Source organism: Lytechinus pictus, chromosome 5 (genome assembly GCF_037042905.1).
Source record: "Lytechinus pictus isolate F3 Inbred chromosome 5, Lp3.0, whole genome shotgun sequence".
NCBI classification, from domain to species: Eukaryota; Metazoa; Echinodermata; class Echinoidea; order Temnopleuroida; family Toxopneustidae; genus Lytechinus; species Lytechinus pictus.
Window position 1 is genome coordinate 39,675,077 of NC_087249.1, and position 24,807 is coordinate 39,699,883.

The following is a 24,807-nucleotide window of genomic DNA, read 5'->3' on the forward strand; positions in this document are numbered from 1 at the left end:
AAATATACTTCATGTGGTTTTTTGTTTCTCTCTTTTTTTTGTCACCATCTTGACTTTCACATCATAAACAAAATATCTGACTTTACAGAGAAATACAATTACATTATCAAGGCACACTGCCTTTATTGGGTAACTTTCAATCTTAAAACATATTTCATGAAAATGATCTTTTAAATATTGATGAATATTTGAATTGAGCATCATGATTGTGACACAGGTTACTGCTAAGTTTAAATATCCTGTTGTCATGACGGCTGATTACCGTGCTTTTGATTTGCAAAGATCACGTGACTAAATCACCAGATCTTATATAACTTTGAAGTTTGAATGCATCAGGCCAAGAACTTGGTAGAATCGATTCGAAGTTAACTTTTAATAATCAGACCAGAAATATCAAGTTGCCATGGCCGAGTGTTTAAGGCGTTTGACTAGAAATCAAATGGGATCTTCCCGCGTAGGTTCGAATCCTACTCGCAACGATAGGATTTGGTTTTCTTCCCTTTTTTGCAGATGAGCGGATTTGATTTGAGCGAATGATTATGAAGGTGCATATTATTTTTCCTTTTCCTTCCGTATCATCTTTTCCCCACCCCGCCTTTTTTTACATCAGTGTGAAAAAAAGCATTTTATCATTTAGTTTAAGTCTTTACCTATTTCCATGTAATCGATCTTAAATAACTTTGAATGCATCAAGAACAGGCCAAGAACTTGGTAGAACTGATTCGAAGTTAACTTTTAATAATCGTACCAGAAATATCAAGTTGCGATGGCCGAGTGGATAAGGCGTTTGACTAGAACGCAAATGGGATCTGCCCGCGTTGGTTCAAATCCTACTCGCAACGAAACATACTTCCTGTAAGCCCAATCACGTCTTTCGGATTCTGAATTAAAATCATTTATTTCAATGTTTAAGTTGTGACAATGGGCATCGCTGTCACATTACCGGTTGTAACAGGGCCGTTTGTAACATGGCGTTGTTAGCCTTTTACAAAATTTCTGTGTGGTCAGTACTGGAGCCCGTAACACAAAAATATGATGATCGTAGAGCATTTTTCTACGATTGATCGTAGAGCATTTTTCTACGATTGATCCCATTGACTAAAGTGTGCAATCAATCAAGCGTATCAGTACGATCAATCGCTAACCTTTGTGTTACGGGAGGCTGGTCTATTGGTTTTGAAGAGGTAAGATCACTGGTTGGTTGAATGACTCCGAATAGATGTACTTTATTTTCACTTTTAACAATCAGTAAGAGGTTGCGATGGCCGAGAGGTTAAGGCGTTTGACTTGAAATCAAATGGGATCTTCCCGCGTAGGTTCGAATCCTACTCGCAACGAAATATACTCTCTGTGGTTTTTTGTGTCTCTCTTTTTTTTGTCACCATCTTGACTTTCACATCATAAACAAAATATCTTACTTTACAGAGAAATACAATGAAAATTGTCAAGGCACACTGCCTTGTTGAGTAACTTTCAATCTTAACCCTAACTAGGCCGGGCTTTTTTGGCTGTTCTGTGACCGGGGGGTTGATTCAACCCCCCCCCCCCCCCTGAGATCTCGGCCGCCGATCGCGCGAGCGCCGCAAAAATTTGCACGCTGGTAGTGTGCGATGTAAAACAATGGAATTTTCAATTTTCAATAATTTTGCTAATTAAACAGTCATTTACAAAAACACTGCCTGAAACCATTTATTGGCAAAGCACGAGATGATTGAAAATATTGCAGGTCAATGGAATAATGTATCATTGATGGTTCCAAATAATATCTACAACATTTTCATGATCCATAATAGGGGCAGCCCTGATTTTTCCGAACCTATTTTTTGCAATGTCTCGTACGACACATGAAAATGCAAAAGTTTTTCCTACAATTTTATTTTTGATGATGCAATTTCACAATAGCAGTTTCTCTATTTTTGACCCATGGGTGATCGATTTATCCAATAAGGATCTAATTACAGCCCTTCATTTTTCAATAATTGTCCTATTAAAAGTTGTCCCGTACGACACACAATATATACTGCATTTAATTGCAGGATTTGGATTCAGAAACTATAAATAGTAGGCCTATTTTAATTTAAGTAATTGATTTGACATAAAGTGAACTAATAAAGTACTCTTTCTATCTCCATAGAACATGAAATAGGTGATTCTAACCATTTTAATTGACTTCATGTAGGCGTATTCTTTTGTGAATCCCTTCAGCTAAACTGGTGATTTTCACTGGTCAGAGCAGGTTAATTTCTTTGTCATTGAGCATGAAAAGAAAACCTTTATAATTGATTCACCCTTGCCTGGAAGATGACTTCCTCTTGCATGCTAATGTGAAATTATTATAAGATGTAAAAAAAAAATATTTACATATCAATCATCTATTTGGACTTCCCTTGATGATCACTAATTTTGTTATATGCAGTATTGAAACTCCTTACTTTTTTTCAATTTGTAAAAAAATCTGGAAAATAAGACAAACCATATGGTTTCATCAAATGCAGAAAGGTTCGAAAAAGTAGAATCACATTTCCTTAGAAAAAAAAATATTTAGTAGAATTACCAGTGAAAGTTGTCACATATATCATGTATAATACATTTTATATGAAAAAACATGACATTTTAGCCCCATAATTTTTGCAAACAGTTTCATTCATTCATTGTTTAAATAGTGTATTGGAAATCATCAATTAATTCACTAAAATATAATTTCACAGAGAACCTCAAGTTTTTCAGCTCGTAAAAATGCTGTGAACCATTTTACATTTCCCATCATGAAAAAAATGATAATATATTGATCCCGATTGTATATATCGAGGTTACTTAATTATATTGTAATGAATGACTACTTATTAAAATGCTTTTCATTCAAAAGGAAGAATTAAGGGGCGATGCTCCCCTTCTGATTGATAAAGAGTTCATTGTTTTATTCAGGCTGTCCAGTACAACACGCAAGTGCCTGTTCAACACACAAGTGTCCCGTACGACACATTATTTTGTTTATGATATATTGACAGAAATATTCAGCCAATAGCGGTTTCTAACATAATGAATGTCTTACGTTTGATAGGATTATCATTATCATCAGCCAAATAAAGTGATTAAAGAAGTGAAAGAGACATAAACTGAGAAAGTTAGGCTTCAATTTAGAGATGTCCCGTAAGACACATTTTGAGTGTCCCGTACGCCACAATGTTCTTGAAAATTGTAATTTGCTTTATTTATTCATAAATGTTTATTTTGCTTTCTTTCATAGATGTGTTTGTTCTTGGGTAATTGAATATCAATTTGATTTCAGTTTCTATGAAAATTATCTGTCCAACTCACAGACTTTAGAGTACAAACTTGAGGTTTCTAAAAAAGCCACTTTTTCTGCGTCCGTACGACACATTACTATTTTAAATCTGTATAATACAGGATGTGAATTCAAGTCATGTTAAGTCTAGGCTTTCCTAATACTCTGGTAGTACTTGATGATCACCTTTAGTTACTGGAATATTTTTAGTTTTTCTTGTCAAAAAACTGTCAAATGTTCTCTAAATTTCCCGTACGACACGTATGGAATCACCCTAATACGGAAAAGGTCAATTAGGTATTCGTTTCACAAAATTGTATCTGTAATTCTACTTTTATCAACGTTAAAATAATGATCTTTGGAGAAAAATCAGAAACATAACACGCCATATATTGGATCAACGTTTGACGTCACTTAATACCGAGAGATGTGACTGGGCCTATTGTTATTGTTCTGTTAGCACTGTGGTATGGTCTATTGGTTTGAAGGAGTTGATATGGCCGAGTGGTTATCTAGTTTATTTTAAATTTTACTTCCAATTTGTTAAGTAACAAGTAGGTTGCGATGGCCGAGTGGTTAAGGCGTTTGACTAGAAATCAAATGGGATCTTCCCGCGTAGGTTCGAATCCTACTCGCAACGAAATATACTTCCTGTGGTTTTTTGTTTCTCTCTTTTTTTTTGTCACCATCTTGACTTTCACATCATAAACAAAATATCTGACTTTACAGAGAAATACAATTACATTATCAAGGCACACTGCCTTTATTGGGTAACTTTCAATCTTAAAACATATTTCATGAAAATGATCTTTTAAATATTGATGAATATTTGAATTGAGCATCATGATTGTGACACAGGTTACTGCTAAGTTTAAATATCCTGTTGTCATGACGGCTGATTACCGTGCTTTTGATTTGCAAAGATCACGTGACTAAATCACCAGATCTTATATAACTTTGAAGTTTGAATGCATCAGGCCAAGAACTTGGTAGAATCGATTCGAAGTTAACTTTTCATAATCAGACCAGAAATATCAAGTTGCCATGGCCGAGTGTTTAAGGCGTTTGACTAGAAATCAAATGGGATCTTCCCGCGTAGGTTCGAATCCTACTCGCAACGATAGGATTTGGTTTTCTTCCCTTTTTTGCAGATGAGCGGATTTGATTTGAGCGAATGATTATGAAGGTGCATATTATTTTTCCTTTTCCTTCCGTATCATCTTTTCCCCACCCCGCCTTTTTTTACATCAGTGTGAAAAAAAGCATTTTATCATTTAGTTTAAGTCTTTACCTATTTCCATGTAATCGATCTTAAATAACTTTGAATGCATCAAGAACAGGCCAAGAACTTGGTAGAACTGATTCGAAGTTAACTTTTAATAATCGTACCAGAAATATCAAGTTGCGATGGCCGAGTGGATAAGGCGTTTGACTAGAACGCAAATGGGATCTGCCCGCGTTGGTTCAAATCCTACTCGCAACGAAACATACTTCCTGTAAGCCCAATCACGTCTTTCGGATTCTGAATTAAAATCATTTATTTCAATGTTTAAGTTGTGACAATGGGCATCGCTGTCACATTACCGGTTGTAACAGGGCCGTTTGTAACATGGCGTTGTTAGCCTTTTACAAAATTTCTGTGTGGTCAGTACTGGAGCCCGTAACACAAAAATATGATGATCGTAGAGCATTTTTCTACGATTGATCGTAGAGCATTTTTCTACGATTGATCCCATTGACTAAAGTGTGCAATCAATCAAGCGTATCAGTACGATCAATCGCTAACCTTTGTGTTACAGGAGGCTGGTCTATTGGTTTTGAAGAGGTAAGATCACTGGTTGGTTGAATGACTCCGAATAGATGTACTTTATTTTCACTTTTAACAATTAGTAAGAGGTTGCGATGGCCGAGAGGTTAAGGCGTTTGACTTGAAATCAAATGGGATCTTCCCGCGTAGGTTCGAATCCTACTCGCAACGAAATATACTCTCTGTGGTTTTTTGTGTCTCTCTTTTTTTTGTCACCATCTTGACTTTCACATCATAAACAAAATATCTTACTTTACAGAGAAATACAATGAAAATTGTCAAGGCACACTGCCTTGTTGAGTAACTTTCAATCTTAACCCTAACTAGGCCGGGCTTTTTTGGCTGTTCTGTGACCGGGGGGTTGATTCAACCCCCCCCCCCCCCCTGAGATCTCGGCCGCCGATCGCGCGAGCGCCGCAAAAATTTGCACGCTGGTAGTGTGCGATGTAAAACAATGGAATTTTCAATTTTCAATAATTTTGCTAATTAAACAGTCATTTACAAACACTGCCTGAAACCATTTATTGGCAAAGCACGAGATGATTGAAAATATTGCAGGTCAATGGAATAATGTATCATTGATGGTTCCAAATAATATCTACAACATTTTCATGATCCATAATAGGGGCAGCCCTGATTTTTCCGAACCTATTTTTAGCAATGTCTCGTACGACACATGAAAATGCAAAAGTTTTTCCTACAATTTTATTTTTGATGATGCAATTTCACAATAGCAGTTTCTCTATTTTTGACCCATGGGTGATCGATTTATCCAATAAGGATCTAATTACAGCCCTTCATTTTTCAATAATTGTCCTATTAAAAGTTGTCCCGTACGACACACAATATATACTGCATTTAATTGCAGGATTTGGATTCAGAAACTATAAATAGTAGGCCTATTTTAATTTAAGTAATTGATTTGACATAAAGTGAACTAATAAAGTACTCTTTCTATCTCCATAGAACATGAAATAGGTGATTCTAACCATTTTAATTGACTTCATGTAGGCGTATTCTTTTGTGAATCCCTTCAGCTAAACTGGTGATTTTCACTGGTCAGAGCAGGTTAATTTCTTTGTCATTGAGCATGAAAAGAAAACCTTTATAATTGATTCACCCTTGCCTGGAAGATGACTTCCTCTTGCATGCTAATGTGAAATTATTATAAGATGTAAAAAAAAAATATTTACATATCAATCATCTATTTGGACTTCCCTTGATGATCACTAATTTTGTTATATGCAGTATTGAAACTCCTTACTTTTTTTCAATTTGTAAAAAAATCTGGAAAATAAGACAAACCATATGGTTTCATCAAATGCAGAAAGGTTCGAAAAAGTAGAATCACATTTCCTTAGAAAAAAAAATATTTAGTAGAATTACCAGTGAAAGTTGTCACATATATCATGTATAATACATTTTATATGAAAAAACATGACATTTTAGCCCCATAATTTTTGCAAACAGTTTCATTCATTCATTGTTTAAATAGTGTATTGGAAATCATCAATTAATTCACTAAAATATAATTTCACAGAGAACCTCAAGTTTTTGAGCTCGTAAAAATGCTGTGAACCATTTTACATTTCCCATCATGAAAAAAATGATAATATATTGATCCCGATTGTATATATCGAGGTTACTTAATTATATTGTAATGAATGACTACTTATTAAAATGCTTTTCATTCAAAAGGAAGAATTAAGGGGCGATGCTCCCCTTCTGATTGATAAAGAGTTCATTGTTTTATTCAGGCTGTCCAGTACAACACGCAAGTGCCTGTTCAACACACAAGTGTCCCGTACGACACATTATTTTGTTTATGATATATTGACAGAAATATTCAGCCAATAGCGGTTTCTAACATAATGAATGTCTTACGTTTGATAGGATTATCATTATCATCAGCCAAATAAAGTGATTAAAGAAGTTAAAGAGACATAAACTAAGAAAGTTTGGCTTCAATTTAGAGATGTCCCGTAAGACACATTTTGAGTGTCCCGTACGCCACAATGTTCTTGAAAATTGTAATTTGCTTTATTTATTCATGAATGTTTATTTTGCTTTCTTTCATAGATGTGTTTGTTCTTGGGTAATTGAATATCAATTTGATTTCAGTTTCTATGAAAATTATCTGTCCAACTCACAGACTTTAGAGTACAAACTTGAGGTTTCTAAAAAAGCCACTTTTTCTGCGTCCGTACGACACATTACTATTTTAAATCTGTATAATACAGGATGTGAATTCAAGTCATGTTAAGTCTAGGCTTTCCTAATACTCTGGTAGTACTTGATGATCACCTTTAGTTACTGGAATATTTTTTGTTTTTCTTATAAAAAAAACTGTCAAATGTTCTCTAAATGTCCCGTACGACACGTATGGAATCACCCTAATACGGAAAGGGTCAATTAGGTATTCGTTTCACAAAATTGTATCTGTAATTCTACTTTTATCAACGTTAAAATAATGATCTTTGGAGAAAAATCAGAAACATAACACGCCATATATTGGATCAACGTTTGACGTCACTTAATACCGAGAGATGTGACTGGGCCTATTGTTATTGTTCTGTTAGCACTGTGGTATGGTCTATTGGTTTGAAGGAGTTGATATGGCTGAGTGGTTATCTAGTTTATTTTAAATTTTACTTCCAATATGTTAAGTAACAAGTAGGTTGCGATGGCCGAGTGGTTAAGGCGTTTGACTAGAAATCAAATGGGATCTTCCCGCGTAGGTTCGAATCCTACTCGCAACGAAATATACTTCCTGTGGTTTTTTGTTTCTCTCTTTTTTTTGTCACCATCTTGACTTTCACATCATAAACAAAATATCTGACTTTACAGAGAAATACAATTAAATTATCAAGGCACACTGCCTTTATTTGGTAACTTTCAATCTTAAAACATATTTCATTAAAATGATCTTTTAAATATTGATGAATATTTGAATTGAGCATCATGATTGTGACACAGGTCACTGCTAAGTTTAAATATCCTGTTGTCATGACGGCTGATTACCGTGCTTTTGATTTGCAAAGATCACGTGACTAAATCACCAGATCTTATATAACTTTGAAGTTTGAATGCATCAGGCCAAGAACTTGGTAGAATCGATTCGAAGTTAACTTTTAATAATCAGACCAGAAATATCAAGTTGCCATGGCCGAGTGTTTAAGGCGTTTGACTAGAAATCAAATGGGATCTTCCCGCGTAGGTTCGAATCCTACTCGCAACGATAGGATTTGGTTTTCTTCCCTTTTTTGCAGATGAGCGGATTTGATTTGAGCGAATGATTATGAAGGTGCATATTATTTTTCCTTTTCCTTCCGTATCATCTTTTCCCCACCCCGCCTTTTTTTACATCAGTGTGAAAAAAAGCATTTTATCATTTAGTTTAAGTCTTTACCTATTTCCATGTAATCGATCTTAAATAACTTTGAATGCATCAAGAACAGGCCAAGAACTTGGTAGAACTGATTCGAAGTTAACTTTTAATAATCGTACCAGAAATATCAAGTTGCGATGGCCGAGTGGATAAGGCGTTTGACTAGAACGCAAATGGGATCTGCCCGCGTTGGTTCAAATCCTACTCGCAACGAAACATACTTCCTGTAAGCCCAATCACGTCTTTCGGATTCTGAATTAAAATCATTTATTTCAATGTTTAAGTTGTGACAATGGGCATCGCTGTCACATTACCGGTTGTAACAGGGCCGTTTGTAACATGGCGTTGTTAGCCTTTTACAAAATTTCTGTGTGGTCAGTACTGGAGCCCGTAACACAAAAATATGATGATCGTAGAGCATTTTTCTACGATTGATCGTAGAGCATTTTTCTACGATTGATCCCATTGACTAAAGTGCGCAATCAATCAAGCGTATCAGTACGATCAATCGCTAACCTTTGTGTTACAGGAGGCTGGTCTATTGGTTTTGAAGAGGTAAGATCACTGGTTGGTTGAATGACTCCGAATAGATGTACTTTATTTTCACTTTTAACAATTAGTAAGAGGTTGCGATGGCCGAGAGGTTAAGGCGTTTGACTTGAAATCAAATGGGATCTTCCCGCGTAGGTTCGAATCCTACTCGCAACGAAATATACTCTCTGTGGTTTTTTGTGTCTCTCTTTTTTTTGTCACCATCTTGACTTTCACATCATAAACAAAATATCTGACTTTACAGAGAAATACAATGAAAATTGTCAAGGCACACTGCCTTGTTGAGTAACTTTCAATCTTAACCCTAACTAGGCCGGGCTTTTTTGGCTGTTCTGTGACCGGGGGGTTGATTCAACCCCCCCCCCTGAGATCTCGGCCGCCGATCGCGCGAGCGCCGCAAAAATTTGCACGCTGGTAGTGTGCGATGTAAAACAATGGAATTTTCAATTTTCAATAATTTTGCTAATTAAACAGTCATTTACAAACACTGCCTGAAACCATTTATTGGCAAAGCACGAGATGATTGAAAATATTGCAGGTCAATGGAATAATGTATCATTGATGGTTCCAAATAATATCTACAACATTTTCATGATCCATAATAGGGGCAGCCCTGATTTTTCCGAACCTATTTTTAGCAATGTCTCGTACGACACATGAAAATGCAAAAGTTTTTCCTACAATTTTATTTTTGATGATGCAATTTCACAATAGCAGTTTCTCTATTTTTGACCCATGGGTGATCGATTTATCCAATAAGGATCTAATTACAGCCCTTCATTTTTCAATAATTGTCCTATTAAAAGTTGTCCCGTACGACACACAATATATACTGCATTTAATTGCAGGATTTGGATTCAGAAACTATAAATAGTAGGCCTATTTTAATTTAAGTAATTGATTTGACATAAAGTGAACTAATAAAGTACTCTTTCTATCTCCATAGAACATGAAATAGGTGATTCTAACCATTTTAATTGACTTCATGTAGGCGTATTCTTTTGTGAATCCCTTCAGCTAAACTGGTGATTTTCACTGGTCAGAGCAGGTTAATTTCTTTGTCATTGAGCATGAAAAGAAAACCTTTATAATTGATTCACCCTTGCCTGGAAGATGACTTCCTCTTGCATGCTAATGTGAAATTATTATAAGATGTAAAAAAAAAATATTTACATATCAATCATCTATTTGGACTTCCCTTGATGATCACTAATTTTGTTATATGCAGTATTGAAACTCCTTACTTTTTTTCAATTTGTAAAAAAATCTGGAAAATAAGACAAACCATATGGTTTCATCAAATGCAGAAAGGTTCGAAAAAGTAGAATCACATTTCCTTAGAAAAAAAAATATTTAGTAGAATTACCAGTGAAAGTTGTCACATATATCATGTATAATACATTTTATATGAAAAAACATGGCATTTTAGCCCCATAATTTTTGCAAACAGTTTCATTCATTCATTGTTTAAATAGTGTATTGGAAATCATCAATTAATTCACTAAAATATAATTTCACAGAGAACCTCAAGTTTTTGAGCTCGTAAAAATGCTGTGAACCATTTTACATTTCCCATCATGAAAAAAATGATAATATATTGATCCCGATTGTATATATCGAGGTTACTTAATTATATTGTAATGAATGACTACTTATTAAAATGCTTTTCATTCAAAAGGAAGAATTAAGGGGCGATGCTCCCCTTCTGATTGATAAAGAGTTCATTGTTTTATTCAGGCTGTCCAGTACAACACGCAAGTGCCTGTTCAACACACAAGTGTCCCGTACGACACATTATTTTGTTTATGATATATTGACAGAAATATTCAGCCAATAGCGGTTTCTAACATAATGAATGTCTTACGTTTGATAGGATTATCATTATCATCAGCCAAATAAAGTGATTAAAGAAGTTAAAGAGACATAAACTAAGAAAGTTTGGCTTCAATTTAGAGATGTCCCGTAAGACACATTTTGAGTGTCCCGTACGCCACAATGTTCTTGAAAATTGTAATTTGCTTTATTTATTCATGAATGTTTATTTTGCTTTCTTTCATAGATGTGTTTGTTCTTGGGTAATTGAATATCAATTTGATTTCAGTTTCTATGAAAATTATCTGTCCAACTCACAGACTTTAGAGTACAAACTTGAGGTTTCTAAAAAAGCCACTTTTTCTGCGTCCGTACGACACATTACTATTTTAAATCTGTATAATACAGGATGTGAATTCAAGTCATGTTAAGTCTAGGCTTTCCTAATACTCTGGTAGTACTTGATGATCACCTTTAGTTACTGGAATATTTTTTGTTTTTCTTATAAAAAAACTGTCAAATGTTCTCTAAATGTCCCGTACGACACGTATGGAATCACCCTAATACGGAAAGGGTCAATTAGGTATTCGTTTCACCAAATTGTATCTGTAATTCTACTTTTATCAACGTTAAAATAATGATCTTTGGAGAAAAATCAGAAACATAACACGCCATATATTGGATCAACGTTTGACGTCACTTAATACCGAGAGATGTGACTGGGCCTATTGTTATTGTTCTGTTAGCACTGTGGTATGGTCTATTGGTTTGAAGGAGTTGATATGGCCGAGTGGTTATCTAGTTTATTTTAAATTTTACTTCCAATATGTTAAGTAACAAGTAGGTTGCGATGGCCGAGTGGTTAAGGCGTTTGACTAGAAATCAAATGGGATCTTCCCGCGTAGGTTCGAATCCTACTCGCAACGAAATATACTTCCTGTGGTTTTTTGTTTCTCTCTTTTTTTTGTCACCATCTTGACTTTCACATCATAAACAAAATATCTGACTTTACAGAGAAATACAATTAAATTATCAAGGCACACTGCCTTTATTTGGTAACTTTCAATCTTAAAACATATTTCATTAAAATGATCTTTTAAATATTGATGAATATTTGAATTGAGCATCATGATTGTGACACAGGTCACTGCTAAGTTTAAATATCCTGTTGTCATGACGGCTGATTACCGTGCTTTTGATTTGCAAAGATCACGTGACTAAATCACCAGATCTTATATAACTTTGAAGTTTGAATGCATCAGGCCAAGAACTTGGTAGAATCGATTCGAAGTTAACTTTTCATAATCAGACCAGAAATATCAAGTTGCCATGGCCGAGTGTTTAAGGCGTTTGACTAGAAATCAAATGGGATCTTCCCGCGTAGGTTCGAATCCTACTCGCAACGATAGGATTTGGTTTTCTTCCCTTTTTTGCAGATGAGCGGATTTGATTTGAGCGAATGATTATGAAGGTGCATATTATTTTTCCTTTTCCTTCCGTATCATCTTTTCCCCACCCCGCCTTTTTTTACATCAGTGTGAAAAAAAGCATTTTATCATTTAGTTTAAGTCTTTACCTATTTCCATGTAATCGATCTTAAATAACTTTGAATGCATCAAGAACAGGCCAAGAACTTGGTAGAACTGATTCGAAGTTAACTTTTAATAATCGTACCAGAAATATCAAGTTGCGATGGCCGAGTGGATAAGGCGTTTGACTAGAACGCAAATGGGATCTGCCCGCGTTGGTTCAAATCCTACTCGCAACGAAACATACTTCCTGTAAGCCCAATCACGTCTTTCGGATTCTGAATTAAAATCATTTATTTCAATGTTTAAGTTGTGACAATGGGCATCGCTGTCACATTACCGGTTGTAACAGGGCCGTTTGTAACATGGCGTTGTTAGCCTTTTACAAAATTTCTGTGTGGTCAGTACTGGAGCCCGTAACACAAAAATATGATGATCGTAGAGCATTTTTCTACGATTGATCGTAGAGCATTTTTCTACGATTGATCCCATTGACTAAAGTGCGCAATCAATCAAGCGTATCAGTACGATCAATCGCTAACCTTTGTGTTACAGGAGGCTGGTCTATTGGTTTTGAAGAGGTAAGATCACTGGTTGGTTGAATGACTCCGAATAGATGTACTTTATTTTCACTTTTAACAATTAGTAAGAGGTTGCGATGGCCGAGAGGTTAAGGCGTTTGACTTGAAATCAAATGGGATCTTCCCGCGTAGGTTCGAATCCTACTCGCAACGAAATATACTCTCTGTGGTTTTTTGTGTCTCTCTTTTTTTTGTCACCATCTTGACTTTCACATCATAAACAAAATATCTGACTTTACAGAGAAATACAATGAAAATTGTCAAGGCACACTGCCTTGTTGAGTAACTTTCAATCTTAACCCTAACTAGGCCGGGCTTTTTTGGCTGTTCTGTGACCGGGGGGTTGATTCAACCCCCCCCCTGAGATCTCGGCCGCCGATCGCGCGAGCGCCGCAAAAATTTGCACGCTGGTAGTGTGCGATGTAAAACAATGGAATTTTCAATTTTCAATAATTTTGCTAATTAAACAGTCATTTACAAACACTGCCTGAAACCATTTATTGGCAAAGCACGAGATGATTGAAAATATTGCAGGTCAATGGAATAATGTATCATTGATGGTTCCAAATAATATCTACAACATTTTCATGATCCATAATAGGGGCAGCCCTGATTTTTCCGAACCTATTTTTAGCAATGTCTCGTACGACACATGAAAATGCAAAAGTTTTTCCTACAATTTTATTTTTGATGATGCAATTTCACAATAGCAGTTTCTCTATTTTTGACCCATGGGTGATCGATTTATCCAATAAGGATCTAATTACAGCCCTTCATTTTTCAATAATTGTCCTATTAAAAGTTGTCCCGTACGACACACAATATATACTGCATTTAATTGCAGGATTTGGATTCAGAAACTATAAATAGTAGGCCTATTTTAATTTAAGTAATTGATTTGACATAAAGTGAACTAATAAAGTACTCTTTCTATCTCCATAGAACATGAAATAGGTGATTCTAACCATTTTAATTGACTTCATGTAGGCGTATTCTTTTGTGAATCCCTTCAGCTAAACTGGTGATTTTCACTGGTCAGAGCAGGTTAATTTCTTTGTCATTGAGCATGAAAAGAAAACCTTTATAATTGATTCACCCTTGCCTGGAAGATGACTTCCTCTTGCATGCTAATGTGAAATTATTATAAGATGTAAAAAAAAAATATTTACATATCAATCATCTATTTGGACTTCCCTTGATGATCACTAATTTTGTTATATGCAGTATTGAAACTCCTTACTTTTTTTCAATTTGTAAAAAAATCTGGAAAATAAGACAAACCATATGGTTTCATCAAATGCAGAAAGGTTCGAAAAAGTAGAATCACATTTCCTTAGAAAAAAAAATATTTAGTAGAATTACCAGTGAAAGTTGTCACATATATCATGTATAATACATTTTATATGAAAAAACATGACATTTTAGCCCCATAATTTTTGCAAACAGTTTCATTCATTCATTGTTTAAATAGTGTATTGGAAATCATCAATTAATTCACTAAAATATAATTTCACAGAGAACCTCAAGTTTTTGAGCTCGTAAAAATGCTGTGAACCATTTTACATTTCCCATCATGAAAAAAATGATAATATATTGATCCCGATTGTATATATCGAGGTTACTTAATTATATTGTAATGAATGACTACTTATTAAAATGCTTTTCATTCAAAAGGAAGAATTAAGGGGCGATGCTCCCCTTCTGATTGATAAAGAGTTCATTGTTTTATTCAGGCTGTCCAGTACAACACGCAAGTGCCTGTTCAACACACAAGTGTCCCGTACGACACATTATTTTGTTTATGATATATTGACAGAAATATTCAGCCAATAGCGGTTTCTAACATAATGAATGTCTTACGTTTGATAGGATTATCATTATCATCAGCCAAATAAAGTGATTAAAGAAGTTAAAGAGACATAAACTAAGAAAGTTTGGCTTCAATTTAGAGATGTCCCGTAAGACACATTTTGAGTGTCCCGTACGCCACAATGTTCTTGAAAATTGTAATTTGCTTTATTTATTCATGAATGTTTATTTTGCTTTCTTTCATAGATGTGTTTGTTCTTGGGTAATTGAATATCAATTTGATTTCAGTTTCTATGAAAATTATCTGTCCAACTCACAGACTTTAGAGTACAAACTTGAGGTTTCTAAAAAAGCCACTTTTTCTGCGTCCGTACGACACATTACTATTTTAAATCTGTATAATACAGGATGTGAATTCAAGTCATGTTAAGTCTAGGCTTTCCTAATACTCTGGTAGTACTTGATGATCACCTTTAGTTACTGGAATATTTTTTGTTTTTCTTATAAAAAAACTGTCAAATGTTCTCTAAATGTCCCGTACGACACGTATGGAATCACCCTAATACGGAAAGGGTCAATTAGGTATTCGTTTCACAAAATTGTATCTGTAATTCTACTTTTATCAACGTTAAAATAATGATCTTTGGAGAAAAATCAGAAACATAACACGCCATATATTGGATCAACGTTTGACGTCACTTAATACCGAGAGATGTGACTGGGCCTATTGTTATTGTTCTGTTAGCACTGTGGTATGGTCTATTGGTTTGAAGGAGTTGATATGGCCGAGTGGTTATCTAGTTTATTTTAAATTTTACTTCCAATATGTTAAGTAACAAGTAGGTTGCGATGGCCGAGTGGTTAAGGCGTTTGACTAGAAATCAAATGGGATCTTCCCGCGTAGGTTCGAATCCTACTCGCAACGAAATATACTTCCTGTGGTTTTTTGTTTCTCTCTTTTTTTTGTCACCATCTTGACTTTCACATCATAAACAAAATATCTGACTTTACAGAGAAATACAATTAAATTATCAAGGCACACTGCCTTTATTTGGTAACTTTCAATCTTAAAACATATTTCATTAAAATGATCTTTTAAATATTGATGAATATTTGAATTGAGCATCATGATTGTGACACAGGTCACTGCTAAGTTTAAATATCCTGTTGTCATGACGGCTGATTACCGTGCTTTTGATTTGCAAAGATCACGTGACTAAATCACCAGATCTTATATAACTTTGAAGTTTGAATGCATCAGGCCAAGAACTTGGTAGAATCGATTCGAAGTTAACTTTTCATAATCAGACCAGAAATATCAAGTTGCCATGGCCGAGTGTTTAAGGCGTTTGACTAGAAATCAAATGGGATCTTCCCGCGTAGGTTCGAATCCTACTCGCAACGATAGGATTTGGTTTTCTTCCCTTTTTTGCAGATGAGCGGATTTGATTTGAGCGAATGATTATGAAGGTGCATATTATTTTTCCTTTTCCTTCCGTATCATCTTTTCCCCACCCCGCCTTTTTTTACATCAGTGTGAAAAAAAGCATTTTATCATTTAGTTTAAGTCTTTACCTATTTCCATGTAATCGATCTTAAATAACTTTGAATGCATCAAGAACAGGCCAAGAACTTGGTAGAACTGATTCGAAGTTAACTTTTAATAATCGTACCAGAAATATCAAGTTGCGATGGCCGAGTGGATAAGGCGTTTGACTAGAACGCAAATGGGATCTGCCCGCGTTGGTTCAAATCCTACTCGCAACGAAACATACTTCCTGTAAGCCCAATCACGTCTTTCGGATTCTGAATTAAAATCATTTATTTCAATGTTTAAGTTGTGACAATGGGCATCGCTGTCACATTACCGGTTGTAACAGGGCCGTTTGTAACATGGCGTTGTTAGCCTTTTACAAAATTTCTGTGTGGTCAGTACTGGAGCCCGTAACACAAAAATATGATGATCGTAGAGCATTTTTCTACAATTGATCGTAGAGCATTTTTCTACGATTGATCGTAGAGCATTTTTCTACGATTGATCCCATTGACTAAAGTGTGCAATCAATCAAGCGTATCAGTACGATCAATCGCTAACCTTTGTGTTACGGGAGGCTGGTCTATTGGTTTTGAAGAGGTAAGATCACTGGTTGGTTGAATGACTCCGAATAGATGTACTTTATTTTCACTTTTAACAATCAGTAAGAGGTTGCGATGGCCGAGAGGTTAAGGCGTTTGACTTGAAATCAAATGGGATCTTCCCGCGTAGGTTCGAATCCTACTCGCAACGAAATATACTCTCTGTGGTTTTTTGTGTCTCTCTTTTTTTTGTCACCATCTTGACTTTCACATCATAAACAAAATATCTGACTTTACAGAGAAATACAATGAAAATTGTCAAGGCACACTGCCTTGTTGAGTAACTTTCAATCTTAACCCTAACTAGGCCGGGCTTTTTTGGCTGTTCTGTGACCGGGGGGTAGATTCAACCCCCCCCCCCCCCCCTGAGATCTCGGCCGCCGATCGCGCGAGCGCCGCAAAAATTTGCACGCTGGTAGTGTGCGATGTAAAACAATGGAATTTTCAATTTTCAATAATTTTGCTAATTAAACAGTCATTTACAAACACTGCCTGAAACCATTTATTGGCAAAGCACGAGATGATTGAAAATATTGCAGGTCAATGGAATAATGTATCATTGATGGTTCCAAATAATATCTACAACATTTTCATGATCCATAATAGGGGCAGCCCTGATTTTTCCGAACCTATTTTTAGCAATGTCTCGTACGACACATGAAAATGCAAAAGTTTTTCCTACAATTTTATTTTTGATGATGCAATTTCACAATAGCAGTTTCTCTATTTTTGACCCATGGGTGATCGATTTATCCAATAAGGATCTAATTACAGCCCTTCATTTTTCAATAATTGTCCTATTAAAAGTTGTCCCGTACGACACACAATATATACTGCATTTAATTGCAGGATTTGGATTCAGAAACTATAAATAGTAGGCCTATTTTAATTTAAGTAATTGATTTGACATAAAGTGAACTAATAAAGTACTCTTTCTATCTCCATAGAACATGAAATAGGTGATTCTAACCATTTTAATTGACTTCATGTAGGCGTATTCTTTTGTGAATCCCTTCAGCTAAACTGGTGATTTTCACTGGTCAGAGCAGGTTAATTTCTTTGTCATTGAGCATGAAAAGAAAACCTTTATAATTGATTCACCCTTGCCTGGAAGATGACTTCCTCTTGCATGCTAATGTGAAATTATTATAAGATGTAAAAAAAAAATATTTACATATCAATCATCTATTTGGACTTCCCTTGATGATCACTAATTTTGTTATATGCAGTATTGAAACTCCTTACTTTTTTTCAATTTGTAAAAAAATCTGGAAAATAAGACAAACCATATGGTTTCATCAAATGCAGAAAGGTTCGAAAAAGTAGAATCACATTTCCTTAGAAAAAAAAATATTTAGTAGAATTACCAGTGAAAGTTGTCACATATATCATGTATAATACATTTTATATGAAAAAACATGACATTTTAGCCCCATAATTTTTGCAAACAGTTTCATTCATTCATTGTTTAAATAGTGTATTGGAAATCATCAATTAATTCACTAAAATATAATTTCACAGAGAACCTCAAGTTTTTGAGCTCGTAAAAATGCTGTGAACCATTTTACATTTCCCATCATGAAAAAAATGATAATATATTGATCCCGATTGTATATATCGAGGTTACTTAATTATATTGTAATGAATGACTACTTATTAAAATGCTTTTCATTCAAAAGGAAGAATTAAGGGGCGATGCTCCCCTTCTGATTGATAAAGAGTTCATTGTTTTATTCAGGCTGTCCAGTACAACACGCAAGTGCCTGTTCAACACACAAGTGTCCCGTACGACACATTATTTTGTTTATGATATATTGACAGAAATATTCAGCCAATAGCGGTTTCTAACATAATGAATGTCTTACGTTTGATAGGATTATCATTATCATCAGCCAAATAAAGTGATTAAAGAAGTTAAAGAGACATAAACTAAGAAAGTTTGGCTTCAATTTAGAGATGTCCCGTAAGACACATTTTGAGTGTCCCGTACGCCACAATGTTCTTGAAAATTGTAATTTGCTTTATTTATTCATGAATGTTTATTTTGCTTTCTTTCATAGATGTGTTTGTTCTTGGGTAATTGAATATCAATTTGATTTCAGTTTCTATGAAAATTATCTGTCCAACTCACAGACTTTAGAGTACAAACTTGAGGTTTCTAAAAAAGCCACTTTTTCTGCGTCCGTACGACACATTACTATTTTAAATCTGTATAATACAGGATGTGAATTCAAGTCATGTTAAGTCTAGGCTTTCCTAATACTCTGGTAGTACTTGATGATCACCTTTAGTTACTGGAATATTTTTTGTTTTTCTTATAAAAAAACTGTCAAATGTTCTCTAAATGTCCCGTACGACACGTATGGAATCACCCTAATACGGAAAGGGTCAATTAGGTATTCGTTTCACAAAATTGTATCTGTAATTCTACTTTTATCAACGTTAAAATAATGATCTTTGGAGAAAAATCAGAAACATAACACGCCATATATTGGATCAACGTTTGACGTCACTTAATACCGAGAGATGTGACTGGGCCTATTGTTATTGTTCTGTTAGCACTGTGGTATGGTCTATTGGTTTGAAGGAGTTGATATGGCCGAGTGGTTATCTAGTTTATTTTAAATTTTACTTCCAATATGTTAAGTAACAAGTAGGTTGCGATGGCCGAGTGGTTAAGGCGTTTGACTAGAAATCAAATGGGATCTTCCCGCGTAGGTTCGAATCCTACTCGCAACGAAATATACTTCCTGTGGTTTTTTGTTTCTCTCTTTTTTTTTGTCACCATCTTGACTTTCACATCATAAACAAAATATCTGACTTTACAGAGAAATACAATTAAATTATCAAGGCACACTGCCTTTATTTGGTAACTTTCAATCTTAAAACATATTTCATTAAAATGATCTTTTAAATATTGATGAATATTTGAATTGAGCATCATGATTGTGACACAGGTCACTGCTAAGTTTAAATATCCTGTTGTCATGACGGCTGATTACCGTGCTTTTGATTTGCAAAGATCACGTGACTAAATCACCAGATCTTATATAACTTTGAAGTTTGAATGCATCAGGCCAAGAACTTGGTAGAATCGATTCGAAGTTAACTTTTAATAATCAGACCAGAAATATCAAGTTGCCATGGCCGAGTGTTTAAGGCGTTTGACTAGAAATCAAATGGGATCTTCCCGCGTAGGTTCGAATCCTACTCGCAACGATAGGATTTGGTTTTCTTCCCTTTTTTGCAGATGAGCGGATTTGATTTGAGCGAATGATTATGAAGGTGCATATTATTTTTCCTTTTCCTTCCGTATCATCTTTTCCCCACCCCGCCTTTTTTTACATCAGTGTGAAAAAAAGCATTTCATCATTTAGTTTAAGTCTTTACCTATTTCCATGTAATCGATCTTAAATAACTTTGAATGCATCAAGAACAGGCCAAGAACTTGGTAGAACTGATTCGAAGTTAACTTTTAATAATCGTACCAGAAATATCAAGTTGCGATGGCCGAGTGGATAAGGCGTTTGACTAGAACGCAAATGGGATCTGCCCGCGTTGGTTCAAATCCTACTCGCAACGAAACATACTTCCTGTAAGCCCAATCACGTCTTTCGGATTCTGAATTAAAATCATTTATTTCAATGTTTAAGTTGTGACAATGGGCATCGCTGTCACATTACCGGTTGTAACAGGGCCGTTTGTAACATGGCGTTGTTAGCCTTTTACAAAATTTCTGTGTGGTCAGTACTGGAGCCCGTAACACAAAAATATGATGATCGTAGAGCATTTTTCTACGATTGATCGTAGAGCATTTTTCTACGATTGATCCCATTGACTAAAGTGTGCAATCAATCAAGCGTATCAGTACGATCAATCGCTAACCTTTGTGTTACAGGAGGCTGGTCTATTGGTTTTGAAGAGGTAAGATCACTGGTTGGTTGAATGACTCCGAATAGATGTACTTTATTTTCACTTTTAACAATTAGTAAGAGGTTGCGATGGCCGAGAGGTTAAGGCGTTTGACTTGAAATCAAATGGGATCTTCCCGCGTAGGTTCGAATCCTACTCGCAACGAAATATACTCTCTGTGGTTTTTTGTGTCTCTCTTTTTTTTGTCACCATCTTGACTTTCACATCATAAACAAAATATCTGACTTTACAGAGAAATACAATGAAAATTGTCAAGGCACACTGCCTTGTTGAGTAACTTTCAATCTTAACCCTAACTAGGCCGGGCTTTTTTGGCTGTTCTGTGACCGGGGGGTTGATTCAACCCCCCCCCCCCTGAGATCTCGGCCGCCGATCGCGCGAGCGCCGCAAAAATTTGCACGCTGGTAGTGTGCGATGTAAAACAATGGAATTTTCAATTTTCAATAATTTTGCTAATTAAACAGTCATTTACAAACACTGCCTGAAACCATTTATTGGCAAAGCACGAGATGATTGAAAATATTGCAGGTCAATGGAATAATGTATCATTGATGGTTCCAAATAATATCTACAACATTTTCATGATCCATAATAGGGGCAGCCCTGATTTTTCCGAACCTATTTTTAGCAATGTCTCGTACGACACATGAAAATGCAAAAGTTTTTCCTACAATTTTATTTTTGATGATGCAATTTCACAATAGCAGTTTCTCTATTTTTGACCCATGGGTGATCGATTTATCCAATAAGGATCTAATTACAGCCCTTCATTTTTCAATAATTGTCCTATTAAAAGTTGTCCCGTACGACACACAATATATACTGCATTTAATTGCAGGATTTGGATTCAGAAACTATAAATAGTAGGCCTATTTTAATTTAAGTAATTGATTTGACATAAAGTGAACTAATAAAGTACTCTTTCTATCTCCATAGAACATGAAATAGGTGATTCTAACCATTTTAATTGACTTCATGTAGGCGTATTCTTTTGTGAATCCCTTCAGCTAAACTGGTGATTTTCACTGGTCAGAGCAGGTTAATTTCTTTGTCATTGAGCATGAAAAGAAAACCTTTATAATTGATTCACCCTTGCCTGGAAGATGACTTCCTCTTGCATGCTAATGTGAAATTATTATAAGATGTAAAAAAAAAATATTTACATATCAATCATCTATTTGGACTTCCCTTGATGATCACTAATTTTGTTATATGCAGTATTGAAACTCCTTACTTTTTTTCAATTTGTAAAAAAATCTGGAAAATAAGACAAACCATATGGTTTCATCAAATGCAGAAAGGTTCGAAAAAGTAGAATCACATTTCCTTAGAAAAAAAAATATTTAGTAGAATTACCAGTGAAAGTTGTCACATATATCATGTATAATACATTTTATATGAAAAAACATGACATTTTAGCCCCATAATTTTTGCAAACAGTTTCATTCATTCATTGTTTAAATAGTGTATTGGAAATCATCAATTAATTCACTAAAATATAATTTCACAGAGAACCTCAAGTTTTTGAGCTCGTAAAAATGCTGTGAACCATTTTACATTTCCCATCATGAAAAAAATGATAATATATTGATCCCGATTGTATATATCGAGGTTACTTAATTATATTGTAATGAATGACTACTTATTAAAATGCTTTTCATTCAAAAGGAAGAATTAAGGGGCGATGCTCCCCTTCTGATTGATAAAGAGTTCATTGTTTTATTCAGGCTGTCCAGTACAACACGCAAGTGCCTGTTCAACACACAAGTGTCCCGTACGACACATTATTTTGTTTATGATATATTGACAGAAATATTCAGCCAATAGCGGTTTCTAACATAATGAATGTCTTACGTTTGATAGGATTATCATTATCATCAGCCAAATAAAGTGATTAAAGAAGTTAAAGAGACATAAACTAAGAAAGTTTGGCTTCAATTTAGAGATGTCCCGTAAGACACATTTTGAGTGTCCCGTACGCCACAATGTTCTTGAAAATTGTAATTTGCTTTATTTATTCATGAATGTTTATTTTGCTTTCTTTCATAGATGTGTTTGTTCTTGGGTAATTGAATATCAATTTGATTTCAGTTTCTATGAAAATTATCTGTCCAACTCACAGACTTTAGAGTACAAACTTGAGGTTTCTAAAAAAGCCACTTTTTCTGCGTCCGTACGACACATTACTATTTTAAATCTGTATAATACAGGATGTGAATTCAAGTCATGTTAAGTCTAGGCTTTCCTAATACTCTGGTAGTACTTGATGATCACCTTTAGTTACTGGAATATTTTTTGTTTTTCTTATAAAAAAAACTGTCAAATGTTCTCTAAATGTCCCGTACGACACGTATGGAATCACCCTAATACGGAAAGGGTCAATTAGGTATTCGTTTCACAAAATTGTATCTGTAATTCTACTTTTATCAACGTTAAAATAATGATCTTTGGAGAAAAATCAGAAACATAACACGCCATATATTGGATCAACGTTTGACGTCACTTAATACCGAGAGATGTGACTGGGCCTATTGTTATTGTTCTGTTAGCACTGTGGTATGGTCTATTGGTTTGAAGGAGTTGATATGGCTGAGTGGTTATCTAGTTTATTTTAAATTTTACTTCCAATATGTTAAGTAACAAGTAGGTTGCGATGGCCGAGTGGTTAAGGCGTTTGACTAGAAATCAAATGGGATCTTCCCGCGTAGGTTCGAATCCTACTCGCAACGAAATATACTTCCTGTGGTTTTTTGTTTCTCTCTTTTTTTTGTCACCATCTTGACTTTCACATCATAAACAAAATATCTGACTTTACAGAGAAATACAATTAAATTATCAAGGCACACTGCCTTTATTTGGTAACTTTCAATCTTAAAACATATTTCATTAAAATGATCTTTTAAATATTGATGAATATTTGAATTGAGCATCATGATTGTGACACAGGTCACTGCTAAGTTTAAATATCCTGTTGTCATGACGGCTGATTACCGTGCTTTTGATTTGCAAAGATCACGTGACTAAATCACCAGATCTTATATAACTTTGAAGTTTGAATGCATCAGGCCAAGAACTTGGTAGAATCGATTCGAAGTTAACTTTTAATAATCAGACCAGAAATATCAAGTTGCCATGGCCGAGTGTTTAAGGCGTTTGACTAGAAATCAAATGGGATCTTCCCGCGTAGGTTCGAATCCTACTCGCAACGATAGGATTTGGTTTTCTTCCCTTTTTTGCAGATGAGCGGATTTGATTTGAGCGAATGATTATGAAGGTGCATATTATTTTTCCTTTTCCTTCCGTATCATCTTTTCCCCACCCCGCCTTTTTTTACATCAGTGTGAAAAAAAGCATTTTATCATTTAGTTTAAGTCTTTACCTATTTCCATGTAATCGATCTTAAATAACTTTGAATGCATCAAGAACAGGCCAAGAACTTGGTAGAACTGATTCGAAGTTAACTTTTAATAATCGTACCAGAAATATCAAGTTGCGATGGCCGAGTGGATAAGGCGTTTGACTAGAACGCAAATGGGATCTGCCCGCGTTGGTTCAAATCCTACTCGCAACGAAACATACTTCCTGTAAGCCCAATCACGTCTTTCGGATTCTGAATTAAAATCATTTATTTCAATGTTTAAGTTGTGACAATGGGCATCGCTGTCACATTACCGGTTGTAACAGGGCCGTTTGTAACATGGCGTTGTTAGCCTTTTACAAAATTTCTGTGTGGTCAGTACTGGAGCCCGTAACACAAAAATATGATGATCGTAGAGCATTTTTCTACGATTGATCGTAGAGCATTTTTCTACGATTGATCCCATTGACTAAAGTGTGCAATCAATCAAGCGTATCAGTACGATCAATCGCTAACCTTTGTGTTACAGGAGGCTGGTCTATTGGTTTTGAAGAGGTAAGATCACTGGTTGGTTGAATGACTCCGAATAGATGTACTTTATTTTCACTTTTAACAA

At 35.1% G+C, this 24,807-nt stretch overlaps 12 non-coding genes across 12 annotated transcripts; all 12 read left to right on the plus strand.

Annotated features, from left to right (window-relative positions):
• Positions 1-1,255: 1,255 nt before the first annotated feature.
• On the plus strand, positions 1,256-1,337 carry TRNAS-UGA (transfer RNA serine (anticodon UGA)). The gene has a single exon. It is a non-coding gene; the product is annotated as a tRNA-Ser (tRNA).
• Positions 1,338-3,844: 2,507 nt separating this feature from the next.
• On the plus strand, positions 3,845-3,926 carry TRNAS-AGA (transfer RNA serine (anticodon AGA)). The gene has a single exon. It is a non-coding gene; the product is annotated as a tRNA-Ser (tRNA).
• Positions 3,927-5,182: 1,256 nt separating this feature from the next.
• TRNAS-UGA (transfer RNA serine (anticodon UGA)) lies at positions 5,183-5,264 on the plus strand. The gene has a single exon. It is a non-coding gene; the product is annotated as a tRNA-Ser (tRNA).
• A 2,506-nt stretch (positions 5,265-7,770) lies between these two features.
• On the plus strand, positions 7,771-7,852 carry TRNAS-AGA (transfer RNA serine (anticodon AGA)). The gene has a single exon. It is a non-coding gene; the product is annotated as a tRNA-Ser (tRNA).
• Positions 7,853-9,107: 1,255 nt separating this feature from the next.
• TRNAS-UGA (transfer RNA serine (anticodon UGA)) lies at positions 9,108-9,189 on the plus strand. Its single transcript has one exon. It is a non-coding gene; the product is annotated as a tRNA-Ser (tRNA).
• Positions 9,190-11,689: 2,500 nt separating this feature from the next.
• TRNAS-AGA (transfer RNA serine (anticodon AGA)) lies at positions 11,690-11,771 on the plus strand. Its single transcript has one exon. It is a non-coding gene; the product is annotated as a tRNA-Ser (tRNA).
• Positions 11,772-13,026: 1,255 nt separating this feature from the next.
• TRNAS-UGA (transfer RNA serine (anticodon UGA)) lies at positions 13,027-13,108 on the plus strand. Its single transcript has one exon. It is a non-coding gene; the product is annotated as a tRNA-Ser (tRNA).
• Positions 13,109-15,607: 2,499 nt separating this feature from the next.
• TRNAS-AGA (transfer RNA serine (anticodon AGA)) lies at positions 15,608-15,689 on the plus strand. The gene has a single exon. It is a non-coding gene; the product is annotated as a tRNA-Ser (tRNA).
• A 1,280-nt stretch (positions 15,690-16,969) lies between these two features.
• Positions 16,970-17,051, plus strand: TRNAS-UGA (transfer RNA serine (anticodon UGA)). Its single transcript has one exon. It is a non-coding gene; the product is annotated as a tRNA-Ser (tRNA).
• A 2,506-nt stretch (positions 17,052-19,557) lies between these two features.
• On the plus strand, positions 19,558-19,639 carry TRNAS-AGA (transfer RNA serine (anticodon AGA)). Its single transcript has one exon. It is a non-coding gene; the product is annotated as a tRNA-Ser (tRNA).
• A 1,256-nt stretch (positions 19,640-20,895) lies between these two features.
• TRNAS-UGA (transfer RNA serine (anticodon UGA)) lies at positions 20,896-20,977 on the plus strand. Its single transcript has one exon. It is a non-coding gene; the product is annotated as a tRNA-Ser (tRNA).
• A 2,503-nt stretch (positions 20,978-23,480) lies between these two features.
• TRNAS-AGA (transfer RNA serine (anticodon AGA)) lies at positions 23,481-23,562 on the plus strand. The gene has a single exon. It is a non-coding gene; the product is annotated as a tRNA-Ser (tRNA).
• Positions 23,563-24,807: the final 1,245 nt, after the last annotated feature.